This window comes from Meriones unguiculatus (genome assembly GCF_030254825.1).
Source record: "Meriones unguiculatus strain TT.TT164.6M chromosome X unlocalized genomic scaffold, Bangor_MerUng_6.1 ChrX_unordered_Scaffold_30, whole genome shotgun sequence".
NCBI classification, from domain to species: Eukaryota; Metazoa; Chordata; class Mammalia; order Rodentia; family Muridae; genus Meriones; species Meriones unguiculatus.
Genome location: NW_026843706.1, coordinates 8207003 through 8227776, shown reverse-complemented (window position 1 = coordinate 8227776; position 20774 = coordinate 8207003). Strand labels below are relative to the sequence as shown.

Genomic DNA, 20774 nt, shown 5'->3' with positions numbered 1-20774 from the left:
CACATTAAGGGCTGATGAGATGGCTCAGTAGGTAAGGTTGCTTACTGAATCTCTTGATCAAAGTTTGGCCCTCAGAACCCATGTGGTAGAAGGAGAAGACTGACTCCTTCAAGTTGTTCTCTGACATCCACATTTTGCAGCACATACATATATACATATGTGTTCTAGCACACACAGAGAGAAAGAATAAATGAATGAATGAATGTAAAATAAAACTGTTTATTTATTATTACAATTTATTAATGTTGTATCCCCCACTGTAGCCCCCTCCATTGGCTTATACTAGTCTGACCAACTCTCCCTCTTCTCCCCCAATGCCCTTTCCCTAGCCCACAGATAGGGGAAGACCTCCTCCCCTTCTATCTGACCCAGAGGTGATCAAAGAGGCCACCATTGAGTTCATGTCAGAGACAGCTCCTGAGCCTTTTACTAGTGGGCCCAATTGGAGACTGATTAGCTTATAGGCTTCCTCACAGTAGGAGGTCTAGGTCCTCTCCATGAATAATCTTTGGCTGGAGTATTGGTCTTTGCAGGTTTTGTGGCTTTGTTGGTCACTGTGTGGAGTTCCTGTCCCCTCCAGGTCTTTCTATCTCCCTCTTCTTCCACAGGTTTCCTGCGCTCTGCCCGAAGTTTGGTTATGAGTCTCAGTATGTCTTTCGATAGGCAGAGTCTTTCAGAGGTCCCCTGTGGCTCCTGTCTTGTTCCTTGCCTTTTCCTACTTCTGATATCTATCCTGTTTGCCCATCTGAGTGAGGTTTCAGCCTCTTCTCTATGGTCTTATTTGTTGTTAAGCTTCTGTAGGACTACAGATTTGAGGCTGTTTAGCCTATATTATACATCTAATATCCACTTATAAGTAAGTATATACCATGTGTGTCTTTCGGCTTCTGGGTTACCACACTCAGGATGATCTTTTCTGGTTCCATCAATTTGTATGCAAATTTCTTGATCTCCTTGTTTTTAATTGCTGAGTAGTATTCTATTGTGTAAATGTACCCTCAATTTCTGTAAACATTCCTCCACTGAGGGACTTCTAGGTTGTTTCCAAATCTCGCTATTACAAACAAAGCTTCTATGAATATAGTTGAGCAAATGACCTTATTGACTGGTGGAGCAACATTTTGGTATATACCCAGGAGGGTATAGATGGATCTTGGGATAGCACTATTCCTAATTTTCTGAGAAAGTACCAGAACGTTTTCCAAAGTGGTTGTACAAGATTATATTACCACCAGCAAGAAAGGATGGTTTCCTGTTCTCCACAAAATCTCCAGCATACATCATCTATTGAGTTTTTTTTTTATTTTTTAATTTATTATTTATTACAGTTTATTCACTTTGTATTCAGGCTGTAGTCCCCTCCATCATCTCCTCCCAAATTCCACCCTCCCTCCCTCTTCTCCCCCAATGCCCCTCCTCTAGACCACTGATAGGGGACATCCTCCTCCCTTTCTGTTTGAGCCTAGCCTATCAGGTCTCATCAGCACTGGCTGCATTGTTTTCCTCTGTGGCTTGCAAGGTTGCACCGCCTCCCCCCTGTCCCCCCCCCCCTTACCAAGGGGAGATGATCAGAGAGCCTGCCTCTGAGTTCATGCCAGAGACAGCCCCTGTTCCCCTTACTAAGGAACCCACTTGGAAACTGAGTACATAGGCCACATCTGAGCAGTGCTTTTAGGTCTTCTCCAAGCATGGTCCTTGATTGAGCTATCAGTTTTTGTAGGGCCCACAGGGCATTGAGTTTTATGAAGGAAAGTGAAGATAGAAAGACTTGGTGGGGGTGGACCAACAGATCCCTTCAATTATTTATCTTAGCCATTCTGATGGGTATTAGGTGGAATCTCAGGGTTATTTTGATTTGCCTTTGCCGAGTAGCATCTTCAACAAATGGTGCTGGTCTAACTGGATATCTACATGTAGAAAAATGTGAATAGACCCATATTTATAACCCTGCACAAAACTAAAGTCCAAGTGGATTAAAGACCTCAACATAAAACCAGACACGCTAAACCCATTAGAAGAAAAAGTGGGAAAGAGCCTTGACCTCATTGGCACAGGAGACAAACTCCTGAACAGCATACCAACAGCATAAGGCTCTAAGATCAACAATCAATAAATGGGACCTCATGAATTGAATAGTTTCTGTAAAGCAAAGGACACTGTCGTCAGAACAAAATGAGAGCTTACAGATTGGGAAAGGATCTTCATGAACCCTATATCTGACAGAGGGCTGATATCCAGAATATTCAAAGAACTGAAAAAGTTAAACACCAACAACCCAAGTAATCTAATTTAAAAAACTGGGTACAAAGCTAAACAGAGAATTCTCAACAGAGGCATATCGAATGGCAGATAAATACTTAAAGAAATGCTTAACTTCCTTAATAAAAGGTTTTTTTTAAAGTCATACATTTAAAATAGTAAATTTGATGAGAAAATCACATAGATACTATTGAATTGGGAGCAAACAATATTCTTTGACAATGCTCTTTGGAGTGAGGAACTCTTAAGCATGCTGACATCAACCCTATTTATATTTGCTGTTGGATTAACAAGCAGTGAAGGCAGAAGTCAGTCACAGGCAAAGACTCACATAGCTGGCATTACATCTAGGGTTTGTGGAAACCATGAAGCTCATTAAAAATGGGTGCCAGTGTCATGTTCATTTTGTTTATGTAAATCTGCTAAATTAATATCGACTCTTTTATAATTATAAAAATAATTGTGATGATAGTATTTATGATGATGCTATTGGTATTCAAATTAACACATTTTTATTGCCCTAACTTATCCAATGCTATAATCTTCCCAGTATAAATTTAGAATAGGTCTCACACAGATAAATCATTTAGGAGACTATCTTTAGGTATGAAATAATTTCTACTTCTTTTTTTAAGATTTATTTATTTATCATTTATACAATATCCTGCCTGCATGCCAGAAGAAGGCTCCAGCCTTCATTATAGATGGTTGTGAGCCACCATGTCATTGCTGGGAATTGAACTCAGGACTTTTGGAAGAACAGCCAGTGCTCTTAACCTCTGAGCCATCTCTCCAGCCCCAATTTCTACTTCTTGTAGTGTGCAAAAATTTAGATGAATATGTACTATGGGTGTTATGATTCTTTCTTAAAGTATTGAAGACTTAATTGTGGTACCTAGGCACAGTGAGCATCTGTGACTTAAATGATTCGGTGTAGTTCAACAATTTTAGTTTTATTAGTATCTTCCATTTTCCCAAATCTAGACTATGGTGAAACTCTGTCATATGTACATTTATTCTTTGTAATTATACTGAACAATAACGTTAAATCCAAAGAGACTAGACTAGTAGTTCCAAAAATCAATAATTAATGAGATATATACTAGAATTTGAATTTTTTACTCTAAGTTGGTGTTACCAAAAGATCTCACAGAAAAACCCATATATTTTGTTATTATAATGTTCAGAAATTAAAGCTAATTGTAGTTTTGGAAACAGGAAATAACAATTCTCCTTTTACCTCCAAATACAGATGAGGTTTAAATAACTTCCGATGCATAGTTTGTTCCAGTAGCCATCATTCATTTCTCATACCACCTACATAACCCTTTTGAGTAAGTAACCTAAAATATCATGACTTACCTACTATAAAGGATTTGGCACTGTATGACAGCATAAAAATATCTATCTCATATTTATGAAAACAAATAGTATATGCTATGGACAAATAGCATAACGTAATTAGTAAAAATGGAATAATTCTGATCTTAGACCCCCTATGATGTATTTATTCAAACATACAGAAAACAGAGATATTGAAGTCTCTTTCCTAATCTTTATAATATATGTTTAAAAAAATAAACCATACAAAATAATTGTTGTAATAGAAAAAGAACTACCTTCATTGAGTATTTGGTCTTTTAAATTTACAATATACCTTTTTTAATTCCAGCGATAATACAAGATCAGAGAAGAAGTACATTAAATTATTTAAGAGTAGCTGTGGTGGTGATAGAACTAAACTTATTTTAGAAGACAAATGTTGTTTTTAAAAAAAAAAAAACAAAAAACGCAAGCACAATAGTTTACTTCCTCAATTGGCAATAAGTAAATTGTGAATGCTAGCCTAGTTCTTGCTATTAAGTATAAAGTAAGTAGGTAGAAAATCAGGGAGTATTTCTTAAACTGAAATGAGTTAGACATCTAGCCAAATGTCAGATAAATTGAGGAGCAAAGTATTCAAAGGGGTTACTTATTAAAGTTCATAGATAATTACTTTAGTTATAAAGGAAATATTTTATTGGTCTGCAAGGGTATATACACTGAGTTTGGTTCTATTCAATTTTTTCTATGATTTAATGAATGGTTACCCAGTTAGGTATAGCAACTACTTTTGAAAAATTACTGGAAAAATTAAGTCTCAATATATTCAGTCTGATTGAAAATCTTTACAAGAAGAAAATAGAAGGTGCTCTTATCACCTCACTGTAGCTGAAGAAAGCATTTTAAAATTTCAAGTAATAGCTGTTTCTTTGAATTCAAGAATGAAATTAAAATATCAACATAATATAAAATGAATAGTATTATATGAAATTCAAGGTAAAAATTGAACTCCACAATAACTTATTGCTATGACTTTAAATTCATCAATCCATATTTAGTCCCCTCCTCACCTACCTACTCAAAACCTCGACTGAGAAAATGTTACTGAGACACAGCTTTCTCTGTTCTGAGCCAGCCAGTCAATCTACATTCAACTCAATGCACTGCAACTCAGTTCAACTTTGTACCTTATGCTGACTTTCATTATCCCTTACAAATCCCAGAACTGTCCTACTATTCTTGCAATTCTGAAAACTAGGTCTACTCTCCTCCTTTGCTTCTCTCTTCTTTGACCTCCAAGAAAATCCTCTCCTAACCTTTAAAATTAAACAAATGACCTGCTGAAGAAAAAGAATTCTTCATGCCAACTCACTAGACTTAGATTTTCAACATCTTTCTTGCTGTTTAGCGAAATCTGAAGCACATATGAGATGTTTCTTACATGCTTATGGACTGTAAGTTTATAGGATGAATAATTATCAATTTTTCACTATATTCTTCAGAAATCAATCCTGTGAAACAAAACTGCATACAGTAAGTCCTTCTACTCAAGTATATTTAGTTTCCTTACATTGTTTCAGTGGATTCCTAGTGTATTGGTGGGGGATATCTCGAGAACAAAGAGAATACCACAAGCTTGTCAGGGCTTCCAAAGCTCACCACTCTTCTCTTTGTGCTCTATAGGTCTATCTGGCAACTGAGAACATCACTGTACAAGACAGTGCCTATGCCCTTTGCAGTAACTGCTAGGTACAGAATTAAAAATTCAGGTCTTTGACTAAATTTTAAACAAATTTAAGGACCATCAAAAGTCTAGGACATCCTAAACAAAATGCTTAGGGATCACTTGCAACCACATGGCAGTTAGTTTTTCCCTCTGCCTTAAAAGCAACAGAAGTTCCTGCATTTCAGAATATGCTTACAGAGAAGGTAATTGAAAACATTTGTCTTCCTCCCTACTTTATAAGCTCTTTTTTTTTCTGAGACAGGGTATTAATATGTGGGCCCTGGTGTCCTTGGATTTATGATCTCTGGCCTCTTCCTCATAAATGCTAGGTCTGCAAGCAGGTAACACCATATGCTTCTAGTAGTCTATAATATTTCAATAACAAGAACTGCCTTAGACATCTCTAGCTTATTGTAAGCACCATCACTACATTAGAGAGGTTCCTAATATCGTATATCTCATTATCTTCTAGGTAAAGGAGTAAATAAATTAATATGAATGAAACAGCTTTAATTATGTAATAGGAATAAAAGATGGTGATCACTTTGGCTGACAAAATGATTCAATAGGTAGAGGTGCTTGCCACCAATCCTGAAGACCTGAATTCAATAGGAGAGACCACACAGTGAAAGGAGAATAATGACAACTGCAAGCTGTCCTGTAACCTCCACAAGCCCACACTCAGAGTTGTTACTAATGTTCTACTAGAATTTTAGAGCAGAAAGGACTTACTTCTTTGTATTACAATGAACTATGTGTTTTATTCTTTTATTGAAATTCTAATGATGATGCATATGACATGTAGCTCGTGCCTAAATAAATCACATTCTTCTTCATGTTTTCATCAGTGTTGACAAGTTTCTAGATTCCTGAAATTTCAACAAGGAGTCATTTCATAAAGTTTAGAAAAAAAATATCTCTTGGTTTCTTCTACTTACTTTTTCTTATTAATACAGTATTGATCTGTCTTCTTTGTCAAACCCTGAACCAACTACTTTCCTCTGACTTCCTTCGCAAGTACAAGAAAAAGATGTACACGGGGCAAATGAGACATAGGGAAAAAACAAACAAACTAAGAAACACGGAAGTAGAGACAACTGATTCACATCTGATTCACATGAAAAGGATTAGAAAGACCATCATTTGGTGAAAGAGGCCCAAGTGTAAAGTCCAGAATTGCATAGAAGATCCATTGCATCAGAGAATTGTGTCTGTGAAAAAGGGAGAGAGGGCTGAATCTTTGGTTCACATAAGGAAAAGGCCAAACGTCTAATGTGGACTCTGGCAGTTTTAACTTCTACTTATTTTAAGTAGGGACAATGTATCTCATCAACAAGAGACATTAATTGAGCTTGCATGGATTGTTTTCTTAGTAGAAGACATAGTTTCTCTTTTTTGTCTATAATTCAAAAGTGTTATAATTATTATCAGTTAACAAAAAATGTCAACCTGAGTAGTAATAAAATCTAGTACATTATTATTGAATGCACATTCTACTCTAAAACAATATTCATTCCCCCATGATGTTAGTATAAAACCATTTTGGAAATTATATTTCTATGTCATATAAAGGGCTTCCTTTTTTCCTACCCCTGTTTTCTTCAATTTCCCAATTCTGTACAATTGAATTGCTATTTTAGGGTCATTTTTGCTGTTACTATAAAAAACATAGCTTAAATATTTACATTTATTCAATACCTGAAATGCAATATTTAGTATGAATAACAATGTTCTAGATCCATTAGGAAAATATAATTTAAATATACTAGTCTCATTACATATGATGCCATCTACCTTTTTACAGCTACCTGTTTTTTTTTGTTTTTTTTTTTGTTTTTTTTTTTACCTCTAAGCTCTGTCTCTGAAAGGAGGAAAGACAAAAAGAAAATGAAGACAGACAATGGTGGTGGCTGGAGTTCTGAGGTTCAGTGTGAATACAGTAAAGATAATACTAAAGAGCTCCTTGGAACTTCACAAAATTGAAAATCAAAGATATTTGGGAGATACAAGCTCTCATCTTGTTCCTGATTTTCCTAAGCAAAAATGTGAGTAGATTGTTAAATGTTGTTTTTTCTTAGGTTCACACAACCTTATTCTGCTTGCAACCAGACCTAGAGCTTTGGGAACTCTAGGCTTATCTTATCTCCATACGTTTTACATCGCCTATCTTACTCTTTAGGGAAGCTAGAGTATATTGGCTTCTGTTTAATCTTGTTCCATTTAGTGCTACTTACAATCTATTTCTCTCTCTCTCTCTCTCTTCTTCCCTCCCTCTCTCCCCCCCTCTGTGTTTAATCTCTCTCATATTTGGAATTTTAAATCTTATCCATGCCAATATTAGTTCATTCAAAATCTAATGTAAAACCTGTCCCTTTTAGTAAGTTTCCCCTGATTACTCTCTATTCATGAGTTCTGACTTTTTTCTAAATTTCCACCATACTTGGTAACACTCTTGGAAGTATGCATGGAAAACAGCCTTGAATTTCAGTTATAGATGGTTCTGTTTCCTGGCCAGACCTTTGACTAACCTACCTATCTCTAGACTCAGAAATCTACCATTGCTCATTTTTGCATCTTTTGCCTCTGAACAGTGAATTAATTTAAATAACTATTATGATGGCTGACTGGCACACACCTTCAATTCCAGGTACAGACCTGGAATTGAAGCATTCAGAAAACTGAAGCAGGAGGTTCCCTAATTCAAATCCAGCATGAGCTACACTATAATTCTTTGTCAAAAAAGTATAGTGAGGGGTTAAAGGAAAGCAAAGGATGGAAGGAAGGAGTAGGGGAGGCAGTAATTTCATCTTCCTCTGCCACTTGTAAGCTATAAACTACCTACTGTTCATCCTCTCTCTTTTATTCTACAATTTTCCTTTATTGCTTTCCTAGATTAGAAGCTTTGGTCTCAACTTATAATACAGGACACATTTTGGAGAAAATAAATCTTAAACTTATTTGCAAATAGCAAGTATTTAAGCATTATTATGTAATTATTTACTGGCATGCCACTAAATGTCCTGCATGATTCTGGTGCCTAGAAATATGCGACTGACAGGCACTTGCTTCCTGTAGCTAAACTGAACCATTCAGTCATTGAGAAGAGAACACCCACTGACAGAAGCAACTTAATGCTGAGACTATTATTAGGGGATCTGTAGGAGAATCCCAAGAAGGAAGAGCAGCAGTCCAAACTACCTAGAGATCACCTGAATAAATTCATTCTACACACTGCAGTGCTGGATTCCTGTTGAGTTTTGTCATGGTGAGAACAATTAGGAGCTTTAACACGGATATTCAAAAACTTAGACACTGAGAGCCACCAGATTCATTCTTTACATTCAAATTTTCTCCCTTGGATACATGAAGCTTTGTTTACACAAAATATATGCTACTGTTTTGAGTGTTCCTCTTTTTCATGTATGCTGCTGTGTTTATCTTCCCTGCCTATGTCTCTTTGGAAACAAAGTTCATGGTGAGGCTGCAAACATCAGAGTGTTCCTAGATGGTGTCAATTCTACAAACAGGAAAATATTAACAGCTGTCTACCTAATATGTCTGGAGTACATTGCAACATCTAATGTGAATGAAAATATGATTTTCACAGTCTTCCCTACACCATATCATCTAAAATATAGTCCTCTGTAGGCACCTTTGAACAAGGCAAAAAAAACCTTAATATCATATTTTCTTTAAGTGTTACTGTTTACAACCTAAAGGAGTTAAGCTGGCCATTACAATCTTTCTATTTAGTATAATAGCAAGGTTTCATATGCCAAATATCTTAACAAAAAATAAAAGACCCCTAATTGGATACACAATAGAAAGTGTTCAACCTTGAAATCATTTTATTTATATATTTATGCATATATGTGTAAGAATAATAATCAAAAAAAAGAAGCCATTACTTTGAGTGATAGTAAGCAGAAAAACATGAGAGAGGTTAGAGGAAGAGGACACAGGAAAGGTTGGATGCAGGAAACAAAGGGTGAGAAAGTTTTTATGGTATTATAATAATTTAAGGATTAACATGTTTACATGTGTTTATCTTTACAGAATTCTCAGTGTAGTCACTAGAATATGTGAATATATATAATATATATGGATAATTCATGGGTGCTAGACTGATAGGTCTATCAACTTTTAGTTTTTCAGTTCATAGCTATGTTATTGTAGGTTAGCAAGCTCCGTAAATTTTGCTTTCTTTAGTTTCTCAAAATTACTACGTTTCTGCCTATATAAGAAGAGTGATCCTATTAGTAGAGACATTTAAAAAGAGATTATCTGTCTTTGAAGTGGACTAAGTGACTAGAGTATATTTTGAAAAGGGTCATTAGTAGACTCCCTTGGAAGCAAGCAGAAAGCATGCAATATGGAAACAAAGGAGGTTATCCTAAAAGCTAGAGAGTGAAATGTTTACAAAAGTCATTTCTGGGTCACGTTTTAACAAAAAAAAAAAAAAAGAAAGAAAGAAAGAATTATATACAAAATCATTTCTCTGCATGAGAAGAGATATACCACGACTGCAGGAAGAACTGTTCAGAAAAAGCAAGGAAACTCACCACTGACCTATTTTTCCCAACTCCTCACTTGTATGATGTCCACAGACATCAAATACAGTCAAGAGTAGTGTAATGTGCATAGAAAAAATAAAACCTCAGTCCATGTGATACAAGTTGGGCAGTAAGAAAAGTGATCACAAGTCAGTAAAGTGAGCTCTAGTCCAACGTATTAGCTCTGGAGACATTAGCAGAACAATGAAAAAAATGCCTTACTTTGTACTAAGAAGACAATATGGTATGTCAGGATATATTGTGATATAAATAAAATACTCAACTGTGAGCTTACATCTTATCAAAAAATCAGACCAAAAAAACTGTAAGATCTTGGAGACTCAATTTCAGTTCACTGGCTCACAATCTCTTTATCTAAAATGACACAATGGAGCATCTTTTACTCATCCACTTTGCACAATTCTATTAGATTCCTATGATCTGACACTGTGGATACAAGACCCACAATAAGAGCTTACTTTCCCCTTTTGATATTTGGTAAATATGGTGCATGTGTAGACACAATATTAAGTATTTTCTCTCTGAACACATTGACATTTTATTTAATGGAATCTAGAATTTATAATCTACACTAAGCTTTGTGCACAGATAATGCATTTTGAAGATACTTATGAATTTATTTGTATACACACTGATTTATTTTAAAGAATATTTATTGTTATTATACATTTTCTGTATCTAGTGATACTGAAAATAAAATTGATTAAATGGCTTTCCAAAAATTTTTAAATCAGCATTTTTTATTTCATTTAATGTTTTGGCTTGAAATCTTTTGCCTGCTTGTTCATATGTCTGTACACCATGTGTGTGCTTGGTGCCTGGAGAAGAAGGCATAAGATCCACTAGAATTATGTACCACTATTTGGGGGCTGGAAACTGCACCGAGGTACTCTGGAAGAGCAGCTAATACTCTCAAATGCTGAGTCATCTCTCCAGCTCCCAATTAACATTTTTTATTTAATTTAATATGTTATTTCATGATGATCACTGTACTAACATAATGCTTATTGCATAGAAATATTGGTGAGATAAGATTACATCAAGTAATTAATTAACTTTATCCAGGCCAGGAGGAGATGAATGTCAAATGAAAATTTTTATAATTTTTCATATACTGATTTATTATAATAGTTCGTGTGAACTATAAATTACATAGTTACCAGTCTTATTGAAAGAATGAGAACCTATAATCTATTTTCAGGTTTTCAGTCAATTCACATTCCACATACTATAAATTGGCTTGGAATTGTAAAATACTGTCTAATTTTACTCTCAAATTTATGTAGGAACAAAATTGTTCATTTAATGTTGTTTATTGTAATGTGTGTCTGTTTGTCTGTTTCTGTTTGTACATGCAATTAAATATAACAAACCTTTTTAATACTTTGCCATGAAAACTGATCCTATTAATGTTATAAAATTAAAAAAAATAAATAATCTTTAAGAAGTAAAATATTAAAGAGCTTTGCTTCCTCCTTTTGTCTCATCCACAACTCACTGCTAGGCAATTTCAGATTACGTGATTGGAAGGCAATACTAAACCACTCACTCATCCCTTTTCCTTAGCTACAAGCCTTGGGAATTTTAGAGGTTTGGCACTTGTATAGTGTTTCTGCACAGCAGAACCAAAAAAGGTTGCCAACTGAGGATGTGTCATTGTGAGCCAACAGCCAGGGTAAGCAGCAAGGGGCATGTCCATTGATCCATGTGGTTGGCCTGTAATGGTATGCGATAGGTATTGTAAGACACTCCAGGGTGGCATTCTCTGGGTGAAAATTAAAAGCATATTTGTAAAGCAATTGACTGAATTTGTCAAATAAGCAAGCATTACTATGATATTCATTTGAATTCTGTTAGATCATAACTTAACTATTTCCATGACAAAGTTATATACAACTATGGGATAGCAAGAAAATACTTGCTATTTATAGGTAACAACAAAGTAGAATAAATATCCATGAAAATTTTCATTCAAAATGAAGAAAGTTGAGGATCTTTAACATAAAAAAGCAAAAGACTTGAAACTGAGAGGAGGTTATGTTTTAACAAAAGTCATTACTTGGAGTTCATGAATATTTATTTCTTTTCACAGGATTAATTTTACAATTTTCAATTCTATCTTAGCCAAAACATAAAACCTTACTTCTTAGCCTATTTAGTCATCTACATAAACCATATTACAGAACCTTATAATGAACTACATCCTTCTCATGTATGTAATTATGTTTATGTTAAAATGTGAGCATTAAAGAAATGCAGCTTTAGCAGTAACACATGGGGGATTGCCTCCCCCTAAAGAACATTAGTAATTATTGCAACTAGAAAATCACAAACAGTACTGGTGCCTTTACATTCTCATTTCCTCTATTACCTTGGGTACTCAAGTCCATATGCTTTGGTAAATAAAATGATCCTTAAGAGTAGCTTTGTGGTCAATTGACCTAATTCAAGTGGCAGCATCAAGTTAGTTTGTAAGCATTTGTTTGTGTAGTCCTACCAGACACAGATCCTAACTACTCTGGGGTATTAAGTAGGGGAAAACTATCTCTTTAAGTACCTACATAAAATGCTTTTGAATATGATTCAAAAGGAACTATTTTTAAATTACTTAAGACAATTATATTCCCATATGAGTACTCCTGAAAAACAAAACTGAATGGTAAGTTAGTTAAATCTTATATCAAAAGCTTTTTATAGGTCTGTTTTTAAATTACTGAATGATATTACCTCCCAAATAACTGTAATAGATACTAGAAATTGTCTAGAAAGATTTACAATTAGGACATAAAAACATATGCTGAAAAAATTCCTAAAATTGGGGAATCCTGACTAATATTTCTATATATTTCTAATGTAGAGCATAGTGGTAAGCCCTCAGATACACATTCTCTCTCTGTCTCCTTTTTTTTTTTCAGGGAAACGTGTAGCTATTATATTTTTACAGTTCTATAGAACTCTTGAAGGTCATATGTAGTGTCAGAGGTTACAAGAGTACTAAGTAGCAAAGCCTAAAATACAAGTCAGGGAGCCTGATTCAGCCCAGTGTCCTGCAGTGCTTGAACAGAGAGCTGGATTCCTTCTTCTTTGAGATTTTTAATATGACAAATGAAAATTGGATTGGAACTTAAATGCTGACATGACCTGATCTATAGCTGTTAAAATAGTGAAATCATAACTATGTATCATAACTTCAGCATTACTAGAAAACTTGCGGCTTTTACATCTTACTAATCAATACTTCTTTACAAATTATAAAATAGCCTTCCTTATGAAAGCATGAGATTTTTCAATTGCCAAGATCATATCCACTGGAATGCTAAGTATTTACAAAACATTTCAATGAATATACAACAGTCTAAAAGTATATAAATACAAATCTTCATTTTTAAAGTTTGATTCTAGAAAATGCTTTATGTATCAGTCTGCTTAAAATAACATTGATTTGTTCACATACACTGCAAGAAATATGTCATTTAAATTTCTCTATTTGTGTAAATATAATGATTTTTTTTTTTTGCCAAATCTCCCAATTTTACTGAAGTAACTTATCAGGAAAGAAATCAGTAGCTTACATATTGATAACAAAAATGGTAGTTTTTCCAAAAATTTTCTAATACAACTATATTTTAGAGTAAAGAAGCAATAAAATACATGACCTTAGCTTTTAAAAAGCAATAAAATAGAACATACACATTATATTTTTACATCACTCAATGATTTCATTTTTAAATGCCTTCTTGTTAAGCAAAGCTGTTTGTTATTGATTTGTAGGATACTTGAGATAAAAGCTATGAAGTGCTTTCATTACATAATTTTTCTAAAGAAAGTAACAGGTTATAAGTAGCCATTAAAATGTCTGAAACTATCTGTCCTGATGTATATGTAGTCTCTAAGAAATGGATAGCAATTATATGGTTTCACACTGTGTCTTTTAAAAACAGACTTCTTTTCTATCTATGTTTATTTTTCATCCTCTATTGGGATTATACAAGCCCCAGAAGATGCCCTGTTTGGTAACATATATGTGGTGTAAGCCAGAAAACAACTGAGGAAGTCGTTTTTTACAATGTGAAAATTTAGGATACAGAAAAAAAAATCATTGCAGGCTGAATTTCTGCACATAGTTGGAGACTAACAGCCTGGAAGCAGCTGTAGTGTCACCCTGACCCCTGAAGGAAGGAATCAGGAGTTAACTTCACATTCAATCTCCTACACAATATGAACACAAAACCTCCAAATTCACTGGCACAGTATATCAATGTCTGAGCATGTCCTGCAGAAATATGAAAGTCACCTTAAATATCAGACCTTAAAATTTCATTCCACAATCCCACCATTTGATTCAAGGGGAGCAAATTCTTTCCAAGTTACTTAGGGAGTCTATAGATCCTACCCATGACTCTATAGGACTTCAAAAAATGAAATGCAAGAAATCAAACAAGAACAGAAAAAAAAAATCATCTCAGGACTCTGACAGAAAGTCTTTTATCCATCTTTGCAAAATAAATGAAAATTGGAACTAGGACTGTTACTTCTAGCTAAGACTCAAATGGCCAGGGTTAGAATGTCAGCAGTGCCTGTACGTATGCATGTGCCTGTGAGTGTACATGTGCGCACACCTGTGTGTGTGTGTGTGTGTGTGTGTGTGTGTGTGTGTGAATATGTGGGCTATGGAGGAGCAAATCATGAAACAGTGAAAGGCCTAAGAAACTGATGTGTATCTGCTTTGAGAGAGAGAGAGAGAGAAAGAGAGAGAGAGAGAAAGAGAACATAGCTCCAAATAAAGCATGAAGGAAAATGACATTTTATTCTGCAGTGTTCCCTCCTCTGTACAGTCAGCACAGTGCATTTATCTCATCTCATGGTGAAAGTCTCCAGCTACTGCAACGTGTCTTTTAAGGCATTCATTAAGTAAAAGTTGAATATAGATTGCTCCTGATTTCTAGGATTTGTGTTTCAAATAAATTCGAGACCATCATGGGTTGTTTTTTAAAATTTAACAGAATGTTGTTACCTTTAAAGATTTTTCCTTCTCTTTTTCCCTAAAGAGGTTGTCATGGCAAAGACAAAGGTAAGAAGCACTCATTTCTGACACGCTATGGAAGCAATCATAGTGTGATTTTTTTTTAATGAGGGAAACACCACACTGAAATCTGCATCAAGCTCTGTCAAGAAAAAATGCAAGAGGAGACACTAAATGGTCCTTCCCTTCAATCTCTCTCAGTCATTTCAGTGGCTTTAACTTTCCACTCAGTTGAGGTCACATATTTCAACCATAGGGAAAAGAACTATGACCTTGGCTGGAAGCATCAGCACCAAAGACTCAATGGGGCACTTGTGCAACATTGCAGACACATTTTGACTCTCCACGGGTGTGGCTAACATTGCTCTCCTCCAGTCCTAAAGCTTACTGATCTGCTAGCCTCTGAAACTCACCGTAAGAAAACTCATGTTAAATTTGCCTCAGAGATCAAGGTTTACAGGATTCTTGGAGCTATCTCTGTCAGCCCTCCTCCTCTGTTAACTGTTAGAAGCCTTCAAAAGTTAACAGGGTGATGGAGGCTCTCTCTATACAATCATTCCATCTCACTATCGTTGACTGAAGCTTACTGATGTAATGAAGTTACATAATAACCGATTATGCATGACTTCCATCCATCTTCCTACATATCCACATATCTTTCCCCCTCCCCTTCAGATCAATCTACCAGGTGAGATTTATAACACATGCAAATATTCCATACTTTCATCATAGGTACTGAATATGAGACTTTAGCATTGCAGTACAGTGCAGTACACGTCATCAATATCGATATTTTATCCCTTTTCCTAGGCAGAATATGCTTAAGAATTCTGAGTGCTATAGTCCCTAACTTTTTAGCAAAAGGGAAAAATAACAGATAGAACACAATTTCAACTTAAGGTTAAGAAAGGTGTGTAAGTGACTGCATTTCCAAGGCTAGCTGCATTGCCATGAAAGGATCATCTCCACTACCAGACCTTTGACTTCCCTGCACGTGGGTCATTGCTTCAGCTATTTAGAGTATTGGGTAAATAATTATATTATTGGGCAGTCGAACTTAGGAAAGAATGCACGATGGTGATATTTAACATAATTTTGCTCTATTCTTCCCTGTTTTCCTCATCAATTTTAGTCTTTTCTTCTCTCACTGGGAAGAATAATCTACCAGAATAGATAGAAAAGTAGTCTAAGGCACTTAATAATCTCAATAATCACAACCTGAAGAACAATTAACAATGATTATCACCTTAAAGTTTAGGAACTTGACAAGTGGGATATCTCTGGTCCCATTGCGGCTGGGAAATGCAGCAGAATGCTGCACTGAGTTAAAAGCATATTTCTTTTAAAGAATAAAGAGTAGCTCATTGCATATGAAATGGGCTCTTCAGTAAGTGCTCCTTTTACTGCTGCTATCCCTCCAAAACACAGGAACCACAAATATTGCATCCAAACAAAGAGTGTCTATCCAAAATTAATCCAAGACTCTCTTCCACACCAGAATAATTGGGGAGAGAGTGATTATTTGATTTATTTCCAGTTATGCTAGGAATGCACACCACACACACACACACACACACACACACACTCACACACACACACACAACTGCAGTTATCCATTCAGTGCCAATAAGGACCACATCACAACCATCAATGCGATGCAGCAATCATCCAAGTCACCTATTCTCATTACAGACGCCCAAGTTTGCTCACGCCACTGATGGGTCTACATATAAAAATGACCTTACCCACAACAGTCTTCCAAATTATTCTCCTCTGGATATCAGTCGGTAAGGTAATTGCTGGTCATCACAATGCGTATTCAGAAAAAATCCACGTTTTACTCTTGTGTTCCTTTTGTGTTCCTTTTGCTAGCAATTAATAATGTGAACAAGATACCCATTCACAAATGCCAAGTTCACCATAAAAGCAGATAATTCCATACAGATCTTCCCTACAAGACTGTCTCCAGTTAGTTCACAAAGTGCCCGACTGTTTAGTAAGGATACAATCCAGGTGCAGAGCAGGGACGGGGAAAACGAAGACAAGGAAAAAAAAAAGAAGAGGCAGAATAAAAGAGAGACTGAAAAAGGAGAGATCAGAAAAAAGAGGGATAAATTTTTAAATGTGTTTTGTTTTTGGTTTTTTGTTGTTGTTGTTGTTGTTAAGAAGGAAGGAAAACGGACGATAAGTGAAGAAGTCTGTGAGCTCTATGACAAGAATCGGAGTCTTGCTTGCAAATCTTCTGGATACATGTAGCCTTTCAAATCTTCCTGGTCCCCAAGTAAAATTTCCAGATCCGGGATGCAGCCATAAGAAAGAATCCTATGTGTATTTCACAAGTATCCCGCAATAACAGATCCGACGGGGTTTTCCTTGTACAGTACTGCTGTGTGAAAGCACACAACCCCTGCTGTTTGGAAAGGTGTCTCCTGGGTCCTAGCTCTCTTCAGCAGACCCCAAAAATGATTTTTCAAAAGAGAGTGGGTGGGGGGAAGCAGCTTTGCGTTTATCTTGAACGATGCTACTCCTGAGCGAAAACGACAAGCAAACCACGAACAGCACGAGATCTTGATTAATAGCCAGAATCCACTAAAAATATACCAAGGAAGAAGGAGCGAAAACAAGAAAGAGAAACTGCAATGCATAAATGATTCCAGTGTTTCTACAAGATCGGTTCATTTGATTGAATGTATTCTCTGGTTTGCTGCAAGTCATAAAGAGGATAGTATTACTGCCACCCAATGGATGTTTTAGTACTAACTAATACACAGACAGCCACCGCTTTGCGAGTTTTAGTTTTCAGAAGACCCGAAGAGAAAGGACAGTAGCCTGGGAATCTTTACGAAAGGACCCTGGGAAGAAAAATCAGATTCTGTTTTTCCAAGCAAAAGTGGCTTAGCCAATTGGACGATTACCCAGTCTCGCATTAGCCACTTTAGAATTGTGGTTACATTTTTCTAGGCAATTGAAAGGTACAGAGAGCTATGCCTGATCTCACATACTCGTAATAACCTCCGTTTCTCTTTCGAGATTTATGAGATTTATTATAGATCTTTCTCTTTCTCACCTATTAAAAAGGGATGGGGTGGCATAAAAACTTAGCCCAAAGTCTCAGGTGGCAAGGTGATAAATAATCTTTCCTAAAGGGCAGTTTTGCAAAGTGCTTCTCTTCGTATTGGTATGTAAACTGGAAATCCTTCAGGCACTTACCCTCCCAGCAGGAGCTCCCTTGATGTGTGAAAGAGCAAAATCTTCCCAGAGAGAATGGAGTTTGGGGAAAGTATGCTTGTGGTGGGCTCCCCTTGAGGAGATGGGTCAGGGATAGGAGTAGGGGGAGTGGGAAGTTAAACTGGCAGGACTGGGTTGAAGAGGATCCTCTTGGCAAGCCGTAACTACTTCAGTAACTTGCAGTTTTCTGAAATATATTTGTGTTGAGGAATGAAGGGCTAAAGCAGGTACTTGCAGATAAATAAGGGAGTTACTTGAAGTTCCTGGCCTTTTTACCTTGAGATGTTATGAAACTCTTAATTCTGTGATTCCCAGACTTTAATGTACGCACTTTTATTTTGTAGATGTAGTGTGAGGCCTGCAACCTCAGTCTCTAATAAGCTGGTCCATAGACTATAATAATGCTGTCAGACTACAAACTGCATTTACAATAGCAAGCCCTTGGGGAAGTGTGCAACCACAGCATTAGGTTCTGACAATGGAGTACACAAAAGAGGGTAGATAAATTCTTTTCTGTCACCGTTCCTCCCTATTCCCCCACTTTAGGTTTTCCCATATACCCCCTGCAGTGCCAACTCTGAAAACTTTAACTTGCTGAATACAGTTTTTCTCAAGCTTTTTAACTGGACGTCTTCACAACAAGATATACCAAAGGCAGAAAAATCAATAGACAAAACAACCTTGTACCTTTAGAACTATTTTCTTCATGTAATTCATAGGATGAAGCACAAACTGTAGGTATACTTAACACTTGAAAAATTAAATGAAGTGGGGGTAAATTAATTGAAAGTTAGATTAAGTCAATGCACAGGTGAGGAAGAATGAGGACTTGGAGACATAAAGTGAGATAAGTCTATATTTTTTAGGGACTGTCCATTAAAATGGAGTTATAAAACAAGTCAAGGGAAGATGTGCTAAATTTCTAGCGCACTGTCAAGACGTACATGGATTTCCTGAAGGATTTAACACAGGTTAGCCTCTGGTGTACATGTGGCTCTCTTCTCCCTGTACCTCCCCACAAGCTACAATTTGAAAAAAAAAATCTAAAGGCCAAATTTGAAGAGAAAATTCTACCACTCCCTCCTAGTGAAAGTTCTATTTTACCATACCTTGTTGCACTGTCCTTTTGCTGACCCACTTAAATAAAGTTATCCAATGTACTGGAGGAAATACAAATGACATATTTAGTTGCTTCATGCAAAGTTTAGTGATACAAGCCTCAGACCATAGGCTCAGATCTGAGCTAAAATTCTTCTAATTTGGCATAATTTTTCATAGGAATCACTAATCTTTCTTGACCTCAATTTCTTTGCTTGTAAAATGACAGTTAAAATGAACCCATTGCCAAGGTGCTGTTGAAGTACACAGGAGAGAAAAAATTACTCTATCTTCAATATTTCTGCAAGTAAATTTGTAACCCACACAGAGCACAACTTGAAATCTTACCTGGACATGGGATACAGAAAGCAGTCAGGAAGCTTGGAAGAGTGCTTTACAGAAACAGGTGAATGGTGGACCATTTCAATCCTATTGAAAGAGATGATTTTCAAAGATTTCTCTTCAAATCACAAAAGGGAAGTGTTTGTTTGAATCCTAGGTGAAGCATTGTCTATTCCTGGATCTTACAGAGCCAACTGTGAGCCTCACTGTTTGTTGCCATGGGATCCTCTTTGTGCGAACTATCTTGAACTGTGTGGGAACATTTTCCTCTTGCCTCCGTTCAGCTCTTTCTCTAACTCTTTTGAAGATATGTGTCAGAACAAAATGTAGCTGCATTATTGCCAATTAAGACTAACAGCAGCTGCAAGGTGCATCTAATTAAGAAATTTAATTACTTCACAAAATTCCTATTTACAGATGTTTGAAGCATTAAATAATATATTGCGATTTTATTTTACCATCCGGAAATGGCTGAACTCTTTCCACAAGAGTAGGGGGGGGGGGGTGAAACAAACCCTGGACCCATGATGGGTGTTATAAATAGTACTTTAAGCCAGGTGTGGTAGAACATGTTTAAAATTTCAGCACACAGGCTGCTGAGGCAAGAGGATACAAATTCCAAAGTAGCTTGAGCCACACTGAGTTCAAGGCTAGCATAGGGTAATATATTAAGATATTCCCTTTAAAAATGCTTTGACATGAAAAGGGTATACCCTGATACATTGCAGATATGTGATATGTTCAGAATGGGTCAATAGTATGCATAACCATAAAGGTTTTTATTTTATTTCACAAAAGGAAGTCTCAAAACACTAAAAAATAATTCACTATTTGAATAGAATATTTGCATCTTATTACATAGTTGTTAAATGTTCTTTTTGCCAGTAACAGGATAGTTAACAGTAAGTTTGGTAATGCATTATGGGAATTGTAGTAAAGCATTATGTAAAGCAAAGCATTATGGGTTTTGTAGTAAAAACTGGCTGCAGATTAATCCATGCTTCCAGCTTTTCTCAGTGAAATAAACTGCTGATCTGTCTTCTAAAGGAAAAAGAACAAGATACTTTATAACAGATTACCGAAACAAAGTTTAGTATTGCTAGAATTATGAACTTAGAGTTTAGATAAAACAACATTGTAATTGTAATTGAGGTGACAACAATAACATCAAGTTTTTCAGCCAAAAAAATAAACTGAATGA

The 20774-nt window shown here is 35.9% G+C and overlaps 1 protein-coding gene across 4 annotated transcripts in view; it reads right to left on the bottom strand.

Moving 5' to 3' along the window:
* The window catches only part of Il1rapl1 (interleukin 1 receptor accessory protein like 1), a 1800273-nt gene extending 1782701 nt beyond the window's left edge, over window positions 1-17572 (bottom strand). For all 4 annotated transcript variants that reach the window (XM_060376664.1, XM_060376665.1, XM_060376667.1 and 1 more), the window contains exon 1: window positions 16651-17572. The gene's annotated coding sequence lies outside the window, so the exon portion shown is untranslated. The remainder of the gene's footprint in view (window positions 1-16650) is intronic.
* Window positions 17573-20774: the final 3202 nt, after the last annotated feature.